The sequence below is a fragment of the Oncorhynchus mykiss genome, chromosome 4 (assembly GCF_057628025.1).
Source record: "Oncorhynchus mykiss isolate SJ-2025 chromosome 4, ASM5762802v1, whole genome shotgun sequence".
Classification (NCBI taxonomy): Eukaryota; Metazoa; Chordata; class Actinopteri; order Salmoniformes; family Salmonidae; genus Oncorhynchus; species Oncorhynchus mykiss.
Window position 1 is genome coordinate 57,505,832 of NC_143025.1, and position 13,837 is coordinate 57,519,668.

The 13,837-nt window shown below is 42.2% G+C and overlaps 1 long non-coding RNA gene across 1 annotated transcript; it reads left to right on the forward strand.

Moving 5' to 3' along the window:
* The first annotated feature begins 1,531 nt into the window (after positions 1 to 1,531).
* LOC110520965 (uncharacterized) lies at positions 1,532 to 5,833 on the forward strand. Its single transcript, XR_002473066.3, has 2 exons — positions 1,532 to 5,455; positions 5,543 to 5,833. It is a non-coding gene; the product is annotated as an uncharacterized LOC110520965 (long non-coding RNA).
* The last annotated feature ends 8,004 nt before the right edge of the window (positions 5,834 to 13,837 follow it).

A 13,837-nucleotide genomic window follows, 5' to 3' on the forward strand; every position in this document is an offset into this window, starting at 1 on the left:
ACAGAACCATCAATTATGACAATGTAATGTTATCCCCTCCAAAAAAACATGTTTACAAAGTTTAGTAGACTATGATGCAGGGAGGAGTGGAATCATTTTCCCACAATGCAAAACTCAAAGGTTATGTAGTTTCAAATCTATTCTGGAAATGATAGAGTAAACGTTTAAATACATGTTTATTGTCTACCACAGTGTGAATCAATTTATAGAGATCTGTCTGTGTTGTCTTGCCAACTCCAATGGTCATTGTCAGGACTTGGCAAGACAGCACAACCATATCTGGGACCATGCCATCAATTTCTGCTCTAATGTCCAGAGTGTGATAATCCTTGAGCTGATTGTATGCTCTTCCATAGAGGGGCCCACCCTGCATACGCTCTCCCACATCAAAGACCACGGTTCCCAGAATGCAGTGCTTGCCATGCCACCGAGATACGACAGCATGAGTGATTGACCTGTGCTTGACCAAGCCATTCCTGAGTGAAGTGTATGGATTTAGTTCCTGGGCCAGAAAGAAACAGTGTAATGGCAAACAGATTTATAGGTATGAAAAAAGGAATGCTGCCCCCCCCCCCCCCTAATTCTTTCCATATGACTGTCAGGCCTGGTGAGCGACTGTGTCAGATTACCCAGAGAGCCTCAGATAAGACGATGTAAAGACTCAGTGGGGATTATTCATTATTGCGGGGGGAGGGGGGGGGGGGTCATAGCGCTGCAGCGAGAGAAAATTACATGCTCTCATGCGATATCTGGAATGACATTAGGCATCTCTCATATGTCCACATATCGGGCCTGACATGTTTGCGAATTTACCCCTTCATGCACTTTCCAGATGTTTTTGTGGACATAACAATTTGCACTCACTCGCAGAATCTGAATGCTGTGTTTGCATGAGAAACTAATGTTGTCGAGAAATGTGCCTTTACACTTGAGCCATCAATAGGCCTATTCCTCACATGTAAGTAGAGAAACAGGTCTCCGACAACAACACGAGAAGGTCTAGGCTTTTAATGTATGGTTGAGTAATGAAGCCAATGAAATTATTCTGATCATAAAGATAAAGAACTTGACAATGTGTTGACACGTGACTTGTTCATCAGAGTGACATACATACATACCAGTTAACATTTTAAACAGGTTGTCTCGTCCCAACACTGCCAATGCATTCTTGAAATCCTGGTGAAGCCAAGATTGTTCACTCTGCGAGAGATGCTAATTGTTGCTTTACTTGATTACACTCAGGGAAAGGGGGGAACACCTGGCAAAGCATCATGTTTAGATTCACTCCCTCTTATACAATTTCCTCTGCTGTAGGATTTGGAACACTATCCAAATGTGTGTTTGTCTAATGTGCACATTGTCAAGGGGCATGATTGGGTATGGGCAGTCTTTTTAAAAGGTCTCTCTCGTAGGGAAATGGAAACATTGTTTTTACGTGAGCCCCTGGTGACTTTTAGACCCTTTTAACTTCAATACTAACTGAAATCGTAGGTGAAATCCAGAACTCTCGTTGCTGAACATTCCTCCTCCTCCTCTTTCTTCCATCTTGGGGCTGAAGGTTGAGCTCATATCCATCAATCTCTCTCAGAGAACAATGGCCAAAGAATGGCTCCCACTTCCACTCTTGGCAAGCGCAGGTCAAACACAACGAAACAGGGGGCCCAGATATACTGTACAGGCCAAAGGGTTTAAGGTACCCCAGACATGACAATGCAGGGAAACGTAGTGGTGACATAGGACACCACTGTCTGTGACCCCCCCCCCCCCCCCTCCAGATTGGAGAAAGTGCTCCCTGTGTTTCCACCTCTCCTTCCTCTATCGTTCAGAGTGATATACCACTCCCTGCCATAAGGTGTAGGACATTGGCAAGTGACTGTTATTTGAGGGGCCTAGTTTGCGTGAGGCCTGATGGATACCTCGACGTGCGATGAGAGCTTGAGAGCCCAGAAAGGGTATCTGTTAGCAGTTTTTGTTATGCTATCTCAGACCAATGAATGAAAGGAAGCAAGCGGCACTGGCCCCACTTTATGCTTCTGTTGCAAACTGACTGGGGCTCCATTATGGAATGAAAACCTATGGAATGAGTGTTTGTAAAGGGATCTACTCTGATTGTGATTTGGATCAAGTGCAAGAGTAAACAACTACCGAATTATAACTTTATTTTTGCACTTTATTTGAAGTTAGGCCCGATCAATTGGATCAAAGTCAAACCCGCCTTTGGCATCCTGCATGCTAACTGTTTTCTAGGATCTTCCTGTTATGTGACCACCACTAATGAGTCAGATGTGACATGAACCTGAATGACCTGAGCAAATCTGAGCAACCTGATCAATCTTACTGAGAACATTTTCATGATTTGTGACACATTTCAAACTTTAGTGCCAGCGGATTAGTCCAATTTTCACACAAAAATACACGAAATACAGTTTCAAACAGATTATGCCGACAGTCTTTTTCCCCCTACAGTCTCCTGTGTTTAGTTTAGCTTCCTGTCTTGCTGTCGTAGTAAGACTATGATGTGTTGTGATAACAACGTAGACTAAATGAAAGGCCTGTCCACAGTCTGGTCAGACAGATAGTCAGATATTTCCCACCACTGTCTAAGATGTATCTACAGTTGAAGTTGGAAGTTTACATACACCTTAGCCAAACACTTTTAAACTCAGTTTTTCACAATTCCTGACATTTAATCCTAGTAAAAATTCCCTGTTTTAGGTCAGTTAGGATCACCACTTTATTTTAAGAATGTGAAATGTCAGAATAATAGTAGAGCGAATGATTTATTTCAGCTTTTACTTCTTTCATCACATTCGCAGTGGGTCAGAAGTTTACATACACTCAATTAGTATTTGGAAGCATTGCCTTTCAATTGTTTAACTACGGTCAAATGTTTCGGGTAGCCTTCCACAACCTTCCCACAATAAGTTGGGTGAATTTTGGCCCATTCCTCCTGGCAGAGCTGGTGTAACTGAGTCAGGTTTGTAGGCCTTCTTGCTCGCACATGCTTTTTCAGTTCTGCCCACAAATTTCCTATAGGATTGAGGTCAGGGCTTTGTGATGGCCACTCCAATACCTTGACTTTGTTGTCCTTAAGCCATTTTGCCACAACTTTGGAAGTATGCTTGGGGTCATTGTCCATTTGGAAGACCCATTTGCAATCAAGCTTTAACTTCCTGACTGATGTCTTGAGATGTTGCTTCAATATATCCACATACTTTTCTTTCCTCATGATGCCATCTATTTTCTGAAGTGCACCTGTCCCTCCTGCAGCAAAGCACCCCCACAACATGATGCTGCTAGCCCCGTGCAGTTCTATTTTTGTTTCATCAGACCAGAGGACTTTTCTCCAAAAAGTACGATCTTTGTCCCCATGTGCAGTTGCAAACCGTAGTCTGGCTTTTTTTATGGCGGTTTTGGAGCAGTGGCTTCTTCCTTGCTGAGCGGCCTTTTAGGTTATGTCAATATAAGATTGGATATAGATACTTTTGTACCTGCTTCATCCAGCATCTTCACAAGGTCCTTTGCTGTTGTTCTGGAATTGATTTGCATTTTTCGCACCAAAGTACGTGTATCTCTAGGAGACAGAACGCGTCTCCTTCCTGAGCAGTACGATGGCTGCGTGGTCCCATGGTGTTTAAACTTGCGTACTATTGTTTGTACAGATGAACGTGGTACCTTCAGGCATTTGAAAATTGCTCCTGAGGATGAACCAGAACCAGATTTCTTTTGATTTTCCAATGACGTCATGCAAAGAGGCACTGAGTTTGAAGGTAGGCCTTGAAATACATCCACAGGTACACCTCCAATTGACTCAAATTATGTCAATTAGCATATCAGAAGCTTCTCAAGCCATGACATAATTTTCTGGAATTTTCCAAAGGTTTTAAAGGCACAGTCAACTTAGTGTATGTAAAGTTCTGACCCACTGGAATTGTGATACACTGAATTATAAATTAAACAATCTGTCTGTAAACATTTATTAGAAAAATTACTTGTGTTATGCAAAGTAGATGTCCTAACCGACATGCCAAAACAATAGTTTGTTAACATGAAATTTGTGGAGTTTTTGAAAAATGAGTTTTAATGACTCCAACCTAAGTGTATGTAATCTTCCGACTTCAACTGTATATCTCACACACATCACATGCCCCTCCTTTCTCTCTCTCTCTCTCTCTCCTTCTAAAAATGTCTAACAAGCAAGCTCAAGGGAGAGGCATCATCTCTGCATATCCTCATCTTGCCCACTCTACCCGTTTGCCGAGAATCTTAAGAGAAACCCCTAGAAACTAGGAAAGCAGATCCCATCAGGTTGTCCACTTTCCTCATCCCAGATTCCATGTCAGTGCCAGGGAAGCCCATGTGAGTTCAATGCACACTATGTTGCTGTTCCTATACTATTGCAGCCACACTTACCCCTCAGAACACATGACCAAATGGTGTTCAAATTATTACCTCAAATCAACTAGGTTTAGTTGACATTAAGGGGTCTTCTGGAATTCAAGCAAATTAATAGAATGTTTTAAATACATATCCCCCGTAATTGACACACACCAACACAGTTTAAAATGCAGGCAGACATGCTGACGCTGATGTCATATTAAAAACTCCTTTGGCATAGGACTAACTATCGAGGCATGCTGGTATGCATGATAAGGCCCACAGAATGGCATGGCTGGGCTTATCATGTGTGGCCAAGCCCGGTTCCCCTTCTCCTATCGCTGGGCCCACTGGCACAGGAAAGACTCATCCCCCTTATCTTCCCCCAGCTGAAGAAATAACACTTGACTATTGCCCTCTCTGTAGCTCCCCTGCTCAGAAGATTCAGATGGGCTCCATTTCTCTCCTTCTCAGTCTCCTTATTTTACTTCATGGGAAAAGGGTTCTGAAAACACTGTCAGGCCCATCTCAGGTGTTCTGGGAAACAATTTGATTGAGAGAGTCCCAAAAAGTTTCAGTTTGTTCATGTGTTAACATTTGTTTAGAAAATTCAGCTGATTTTGGTTTATTTATGATTAGTTTCAGTCAGCATAGTCAGCCAAATGTCTTTCTATTACACATCAGCATGACTTATTATTTAATCATGTGTGCTGTGTGTTGTTTACAACGATTGCTTTTCACTTAGTTCCTTACATTCTCACGCGTGAAATCGAATTGAATCGCAAGGACCATTTTGCTTGCCCGTATGATGTGCTTTTCCCCCACAGATTTGCATGGACTAAAGTGACATTGAAACAGCTGTTGCCAATTCCCTATCACCTCTTCCCTCCCCAAATTAATTGCTAAACTCGCCCCAGAACTAGAGTTAGAAGGAACTGGAAGTTGTCCTTAGCACGGCCTTCGGACAGGGGACCTCTCGACCAAAGGACATCCACCTTGTTGCTGCTGCTCCTCTCCGCTGTTCACCTACTGTGGGAAAAAGACACAAATCACAACGCAATCAACAGAATTGCAAAAGGTAATTGCTTATTTCCAGTGTGTGAGTATGACTCCAATTGTTGGCCAAAACATACAATTGTTTGTTTTGTAATCCCCGCGACTACAGACACGGTGGACACGCCGACGCAGCTGCATGATGCTACACCTAATGCTATAACCCAGCAGGCCCGGCATAGCGCGAGAGACAGCCCAGCAAGCAGCCATCGACAGCTGAACCCTGCTCGGGTAGAGCCAAAGGAAAAAGCCACCTCCATGAGTGAATCAACTGCTGTGTTAGTTTGCCCCGGTGCTCATAGTTAGCCTTTAGCCTAAATCCTAGCCCTTTTATTTTTCCAATAGGGCCGTAGTGATAGTGTATTGTCAAAACTGAATTTATAATAAAGAACCTTTGATTGTTTGTGGTTGTTTGCAGTTGGATTTCTGCTTTTGACACATGCACACCATGTATAAATGATGAAGATAATGACAGAGGAGCCAGATAGCTTACTTCAGGTCCATTCCCACTTTGAATTAGTATGACAACTGGGCAAATGAAGTATGGAACTTAATGAAAACACTTCTAAGAGGGTGCAAACAGAATACTAGTGAGCTCTGTAAAAGAAAACATTAATAAAAACGGATCCAGACTAGACAAACACAAATCAAGCAAAACCATAGAGCCAGCTGTATCTTTCTAACATGGTTTTAAATGGGCCTTACTCAAACAAAGCCTGATTTTGAACCTGGACACTACCCACTGGGCACGACCTGATTAAATCAACATTGTTTCAATGTAATTTGTCAATGTATTTTAATATGGAATCTATGTAGAAAATACATTAGATTTGTAAAATGTAATCAATGTAAACTTGTTTTGAGTGTTAAATTTCAACCACAAGATTGTCAACAAGCAAACCTTGGGTAATATATGTTGAATTTGAACCTTTAAAACAATGTCAGATCTTCAACTTTATATCTACTATCAGAAAAAAAACTACAGGCTCGGCAGCACTTCCTACTGGATAATTTCTCTCTACAGCTACCCTTTGGTCTCCCATACAGGGTTTTCATCAAGCCTAGTTCTTCTTAGCTATGATATTTTTCTCTGACTTGCAAATGTGCTTTCGTGAGAGTGATTGAGATCTCACTTAAAAACGATATTGATTCACTGTTGCTATCGAAGTCATTCCATGGGGTAGGTTTAACAGAGAAAAGGAAATGTGACCATACTTTATCACTTATGTCATCAATGCCATTGCGGACTATATAGCATTTACAAAGTCATCAGCTATTGTTTCAATTCAATCCAGAAATCAACTAAAAATAGACAATACAATTAGCCTCGGGTTTCAAGCTCTGGTTGATTTAAAAAAATGTAATTGGGTTTTGTTGTCAATTCAACCAAATATCAACATTTGAAGGAGATGTATCTTCTGCTTGGATAGTTCCATCTGCGCCACTGACTTAATAATTGATATGTTGGATTCACATCTCCATCTCAACCAAAAATGTACAGTAAGTCAAAGAATAGGACTAAATCAAAACAAACTTTATTTAAAGTGCATTTGATTTGATTTTGTCTAATCTTTAACTTAGATTTCTGGATGAGATGGAGATGTGAATCCAACATATCAATAATTTATTTACTTACATTTGTAAACAAAGTGGAATTAAAGTCAGACTAACATGCTGACCACACCGCCCGAGTGTGTGAGCACTGCAAAATAAATGTATACATACGCACGTGTCAACGAGCATCTGCGTAGCCAGGTGCTTAAATAGCACTTGGTTCTATTTTTGACGCTTGACGTACTGCAAGCACCACCTCTCCCATCTCCTCATTGGTTTTTAGGAGCATATACCCATGGGGGTGATTGAAAGATGAACTGAGGTTCACATTCCAGGTAAAGTTGGTTGTCAAACGCCATATAAAGTCCACAGTAGAAGACTAAAGGAGGAGAGATTAGAAATGAACTAGGTTTCCCATTTTATCTGTTGATTCATTGTTGGAGTAGAGAACACACAAGTTTATGTGACTCAAAATGTGTCAAAATATTACAAAGATCCAGAAAAAAAGGACCTTGTGCATTTCAGGTAAAATAACAACCCAATGTTTATATCCCAGGACTAATTAGCTAGCAACAGAAAGCTAGCAAGCTGAATGTTCATGGATGTTTCGACCTGTCCCCAAATTAATATAGTTGGTTTGGAGTTTGTTTTGATACTTCAAAATTGCGTGTCCTGATCACATCTGGTATGGATGGACAAAATCAACATACGCGTGCCCAGAGCGAGACAGCACGTAAGTCAGTGGCACAGATGGAAGCAGAAGATAAATACAATAAATTGCCTATTAACTTGTCGACAAGTTAAATTATTTGTTGGTTTCACCTCCCCAACTCAACCCAAAATCAAAATTTAGGCCAGTGACTCGGATGGAGCTATCCAAGCAGTAGACACATCTCCTTTAAATGTTGATATTTGGTTTCCTTGTCAACCAAATAGCCTAAAGTTAAGGCTATCTTGCAAACTAATTCAACCTTAAAATGAGTAACACATCCATGGCCACATTTTGAGGTTTCTGTAACTATGAATGTCTTCTCATGTAATCATATAAAGATAGCATGCATAGGTCGTTGCAGGTCTGTGGAGATCTTCACAATTGCTGTTAAAATCTGTGAAGAATCTCGAACGGCATTGATCACTTGCACCATGTACTTTTAATGTAATCTCAACTCCAATCCAGGTCATTTGATTCTGCTATTAGTTGAAGCACAGTGATAACACATTAATCTGTTGTAATAAATTAACTTAGCTGTGCTTAAACGGTTGAAAGCGCAGTGATAGACATTTGGGTGACAACTAAACCAAAAATCTTGGTTGTTTGGTTGTACTTTTAGATGGTTGAAAGCATAATGATAACACATTGAACATTCAACTAACCTTTGGCTCTTTTTGAGTAGGTGAATATACGTACACTGAGTGTACAAAACGTATCAAGCACCATCCTAATTTTGTTGCAAGCCCCCCTTTGGCCCTTAGAACAGCCTCAATTCATTGCGGCATGGACTACAAGGTGTCGAAGGAGTTCCACAGGGATACTGGCCCATGTTGACTCCAATGCTTCCCACAGTTGTGTCAAGCTTGCTGGGTGTCCTTTGGGTGGTGGACCATTCTTGATACAGACAGGAAACTATTGAGCGTGAAAAACCCAGCAGCGTTGCAGTCCTTGACACACTCATCTACTAACATACCCCGTTCAAAGGCACTTAAATCTCTTGTCTTGTCCATTCACCAAAAATCTAAAGTTGTTTTTCTTAAATATTTTGTCTTGTCCTGTTCACTCTCTGAATGGCTCACGTCTCACATGTCTCAATTGTATAAAGGCTTCCTTCATTTACACTGATTGAAGTAGAATTAACAAGTGACCTCAATAAGGGATTATAGCTTTCACCTGGATTCACCTGATAAGTCTACTGTATGTCATGGAAAGAGCAACTGTTCCTAATGTTTTGTACATTCAGTATATATCCTGTTGTACCCGTGGGCTGCCACTCAAAAGAAAAACAAAAGTAAGAAATACACATAGCGGAATGATAATATTGATCACGCTAAATGCCAGCGGACAGGGCGTCCTCTCCCCAGCTTCCTTTGTTACTGAGGCACTTCTCTCTCAGTTACTGTCACTTAGTCTGCTTTGCCTTGTTTTCACTAAGAAGGTGTTGAAGTTTAAAAAGGTGTGTAAAAAGTAAACATTCAAAACCTGATGATGTCGACGATTAAAAGTGCCAGTGACACATTTATACCTACTTTGCAGAAATGTTAACAGTGATCTAAGACACTGCATCTCAGTGCTAGAGGCGTCACTACAGACAACCTGGTTCGAATCCAGACTCTATCACAACTGGCTGTGATTGGGAGTCCCATAAGGCGGCGCACAATTGGCCCAGCGTCGTCCGAGTTTGGCTGATGTAGGCCGTCATTGTAAATAAGAATTTGTTCTTTAACTGATTTGCCTAGTTAAAGGTTAAATAAAAATAAATAAAAAACAAACACTTTGTTAGATCTCATCTGACTCTGAGCCAGGGCCAAGTTCAGTAGGCAATTATTGTGTGTAGCAGATATACAGTACATGTTTGTTCTACATAATATATTTATATCTGAATGATCCACAACATCGTGTCCTGCTGAGCGCAGCACAGACTTATTTGTTTTATTTAGTGAATGCAAAGTGCCCAAGCCAAGCAGCTGCTTCCAATCATGCTGTGTTGAGCACCGACTGATGAGATGCGCCAAAGGGTGTGGATGGTGAGCGATCATCATTTCTGAGATAAGGCTGTGTTGCAGTGCCAGAGGAGGTTGTCCTCCACTCTAAGGGACAGATGTGGACCTGCCTGGCAGTGACCACCGGATGGTGCTCGGTCCTGCCATTTGGGGGGGGGGGGGGGGGGGGGGGGGGGGGGGGGGGGGAGTCCATTGTCTGCAGATGCTTACTTTTCCATCTTGGACCCTGCCAAAACCAGACATATATCAGTTGGTTCCTCCCTCCACCCTGACCTAACACCTCAGATGTAGTCATCAGGTACATGTTGTCCCTTTGGGTACTGTTCTGCCAAGATCATTGCGTGCCAGAGGGGAATTTACTATGGGCTCTTTACCCTACCTGACCTGAAAACAGTTTGGAAAAGACTGGGAGAGAAGCAGCCAAAGGCCTGAAAGGGAGAGAGTGAGTGTTGTGCCTTAAAGCACATCCGTTTCATTCAATTTCTTCATTGCATAGTTGCATAGGTGTAGCTATAGTTTCCACTGTAATAGGTCAGAGCATAATACATTAAACAGTTAACACATTATCTGAGCCATAACATTCCACAGCATAGTAGGGATAGGTAACTAGAGACTGAGGAAGACTTGACGTGATTCGGTGGATCATTAACATCTTATTCTGTATGATCCTGTAGAGAAGGACTTAAGGAGAACAGTTGTGACAGACGTAGAAGTACTTGTAGTTGGAGTTAAGGCAGTGTGCAACGGCACAGCTGATCTGGTTGGACCTGTACCACACAACCTGAGCACAGAAACTAAACACAGGCTCATTCACAGGCGTAGGATACTTTACTTAAAAGTAAATACATCTAAATACAGGTGTCTTTTGTATGTTAATGATGCACTGTGAGAAGGCTAAATACATAAATACATTTTCACAATGAGCACTTGTGTCTCAAATATATAATTACACTTGTTGGTTAGCTAGCTAGCAATTTTTTAGACATCAGTCAAAACAAGACATGGTATCAAGAATCAGATAAAATGAGCTGAAATGAGCCACCTACGATTCCCCTCATGGCATCTTCATGACATTGTTGCTAGCTATCTGGCCATCCAGAATCACAACACAGACTTCTGCCCCATGGTTGAGAGTGGTCTTAAAGTTATTGTCCTGCTGAAAGGTGAATTACTCTCCCAAATGTCTGGTGTAAAGCAGACTGAAGAAGGTTTTCCTCTAGGATTTTGCTTGTGCTTAACACCATCCCGTTTCTTTTTATCCTGAAAAACTTTGCCGATGTCAAGCATACCCATACCATGATGCAGCCACTACCATGCTTGAAAGGGCCAGCCAACAAGAGCATACAGGTCGCAGTGGTGGGTAGTATATGGGGCTTTGGGGACAAAACGGATGGCACTGTGATAGACTGCTTTGTTGAGTAGAATGTTGGAGGCTATTTTGTAAATGACATCGCCGAAGTCAAGGATCGGTAGGATAGTCAGTTTTACGAGGGTATGTTTGGCAGCATGAGTGAAGGATGCTTTGTTGTGAAATAGAAAGCCGAATCTAGATTTAATTTTGGATTGGAGATGCTTAATATGAGTCTGGAAGGGCAGTTTACAATCTAACCAGACACCTAGGTATTTGTAGTTGTCGACATATTCTAAGTCAGAACCGTCCAGAGTAGTGATGCTGGACAGGTGGGCAGCGATCTGTTGAAGAGCATGCATTTATTTTTACTTGCATTTAAGAGCAGTTGGAGGCCACGGAATGAGAGTTGTATAGAATTGAAGCTCGTCTGGAGGTTAGTTAACACAGTGTCCAAAGAAGGGCCAGAAGTATACAGAATGGTGTCGTCTGTGTAGAGGTTGATCAGAGATTCACCAGCAGCAAGAGCGACATAATTGATGTATACAGAGAAGAGAGTCAGCCCGAGAATTGAACCCCGTGGCACCCCCATAGACTGCCAGAGGTCCGGACAACAGGCCCTCCGATCTGACACACTGAACTCTGTCTGAGAAGTAGTTGGTGAACCAGGCGAGGCAGTCATTTGAGAAAGCAAGGTTGTTAAGTCCGCCAATAAGAATGTGGTGATTGACAGAGTCGAAAGCCTTGGCCAGGTCGATGAATACAGTTGCACAGTATTATTGTCTCTTATCGATGGCGGTTATGATATCGTTTAGAATCTTGAGCATGGCTGAAGTGCACCCATGACCAGCTCGAAAACCAGATTTCATAGCGGAGAAGGTACAGTGGGATTCGAAATGCTCGGTGATCTGTTTGTTAAATTAGCTTTCGAAGAGCTTAGAAAGGCAGGGTAGGATAGATATAGATCTGTAACAGTTTGGTTCTAGGGTGTCTTCCCCTTTGAATATGGGGATGACCGCGGCAGCTTTCCCATCTTTGGGGATCTCAGACGACACGAAAGAGAGGTTGAACAGGCTAGTAATAGGGGTTGCAACAATCGTAGTGGATAATTTTAGAAAGAGAGGGTCCAGATTGTCTAGCCCGGCTGATTTGTAGGGGTCCAGATTTTGCAGCTGTTTCAGAACATCGGCTATCTGGATTTGGGTGAAGGAGAAATGGGGAGGCTTGGGCGAGTTGCTGTGGGGGTTGCAGGGCTGTTGAACGGGGTAGGGGTAGCCAGGTGGAAAGCATGGCCAGCCGTAGAAAAATGCTTGTTGAAATTCTCAATTACCGTGGATTTATCGGTGGTGACAGTGTTTCCTAGCCTCAGTGCAGTGGGAAACTGGGAGGGGGTACACTTATTCTCCATGGACTTTACAGTGTCCCAGAGCTTTTGGGAGTTTGTGCTACAGGATGCAAATTTTTGTTTGAAAAAGCTAGCCTTTGCTTTCCTAACTGCCTGTGTATATTGGATCCTAACTTTCCTGAAAAGTCTGCTAATGCAGTACGCCACAGGATGTTTTTGTGCTGGTCAAGGGCAGTCAGGTCTGGAGTGAACAAGGGCTATATCAGTTCCTGGTTTAATTTTTTTTTGAATGGGGCATGCCTATTTAAGATGGTGAGGAAAGCACTTTTAAAGAATAACCAGGCATCCTCTACTGACGGAATGAGGTCAATATCCTTCCAGGATACCCGGGCCAGGTCGATTAGAAAGGCCTGCTTGCTGAAGTGTTTTAGGGAGCGTTTGACAGTGATGGGGGGGGGGGGGTTTGTTTGACCGCAGAACCATTGCGGACGCAGGCAATGAGGCAGTGATTGCTGAGATCCTGGTTGAAGACAGCAGAGGTGTAGTAGGAGGGCAGGTTTGTTAGGATGATATGAGGGTGCCCGTGTTAACGGATTTGGGGTTGCCCCTGATAGGTTCATTTGTGTGATATTGAGGGCATCTAGCTTAGATTGTAGGATAGCCGGAGTGTTAAGCATGTCCCAGTTTAGGTCACTAACAGTACGAGCTCTGACGATAGATGGCGGGCAATAAATTCACATATGGTGTCCAGGGCACAGCTGGGGGCAGAAGTTGGTGTCATGACTGTCCTGATCAGGTCAGGAGACCCCAACCCTACAGATTATCTCTCACCCCCAACAGAGGAGAGATCTAGGGGTATGAAGATGTGAGGGTTTTTTGACCCCTCACACCCATTGTAAATCTTATTTATTTTTTATTTCACCTTATCTTAGGCAACAGACAAAATTCCTTTGTCCTCTCACTATGGAGAACCGGCCTCAGATCATTATACATGCAATAAATGGACTTTGGAACAATGGTTTCCGTCAACCACAATGGTGGTAATGATGATAGATGGAATATGAAAATGTATGTAATTTTTGTTTTGTTATTAAAAGTATAAATAAATAAAATACTTTATTATGAAAACATTGTAACTTTAAGAGTTTTCCTAGTATATGCTTGATGTTTATACATTGTAAGTTGTCTGGAAAATGTCCAAATCAAAGAGAATGTTTTGGTAAAGATGAAATTATTTGTCTAAAATTGGATTTGAGTAAAATCTAGACCTTGCTTCTTTACTTGGTACACCCAGAGAATTGCCCTAAAGGCGGTCACGCCCACTTCTGACCCGAGGGTGTAAGACATGTGAGTTAAGAATTAACATATCAGACTAAGTGACCCGAGCTGCAGCAAAGGTCTGAGTAGTCAACGAACCCAAGACACAACACGAGGTTGAAGACAAA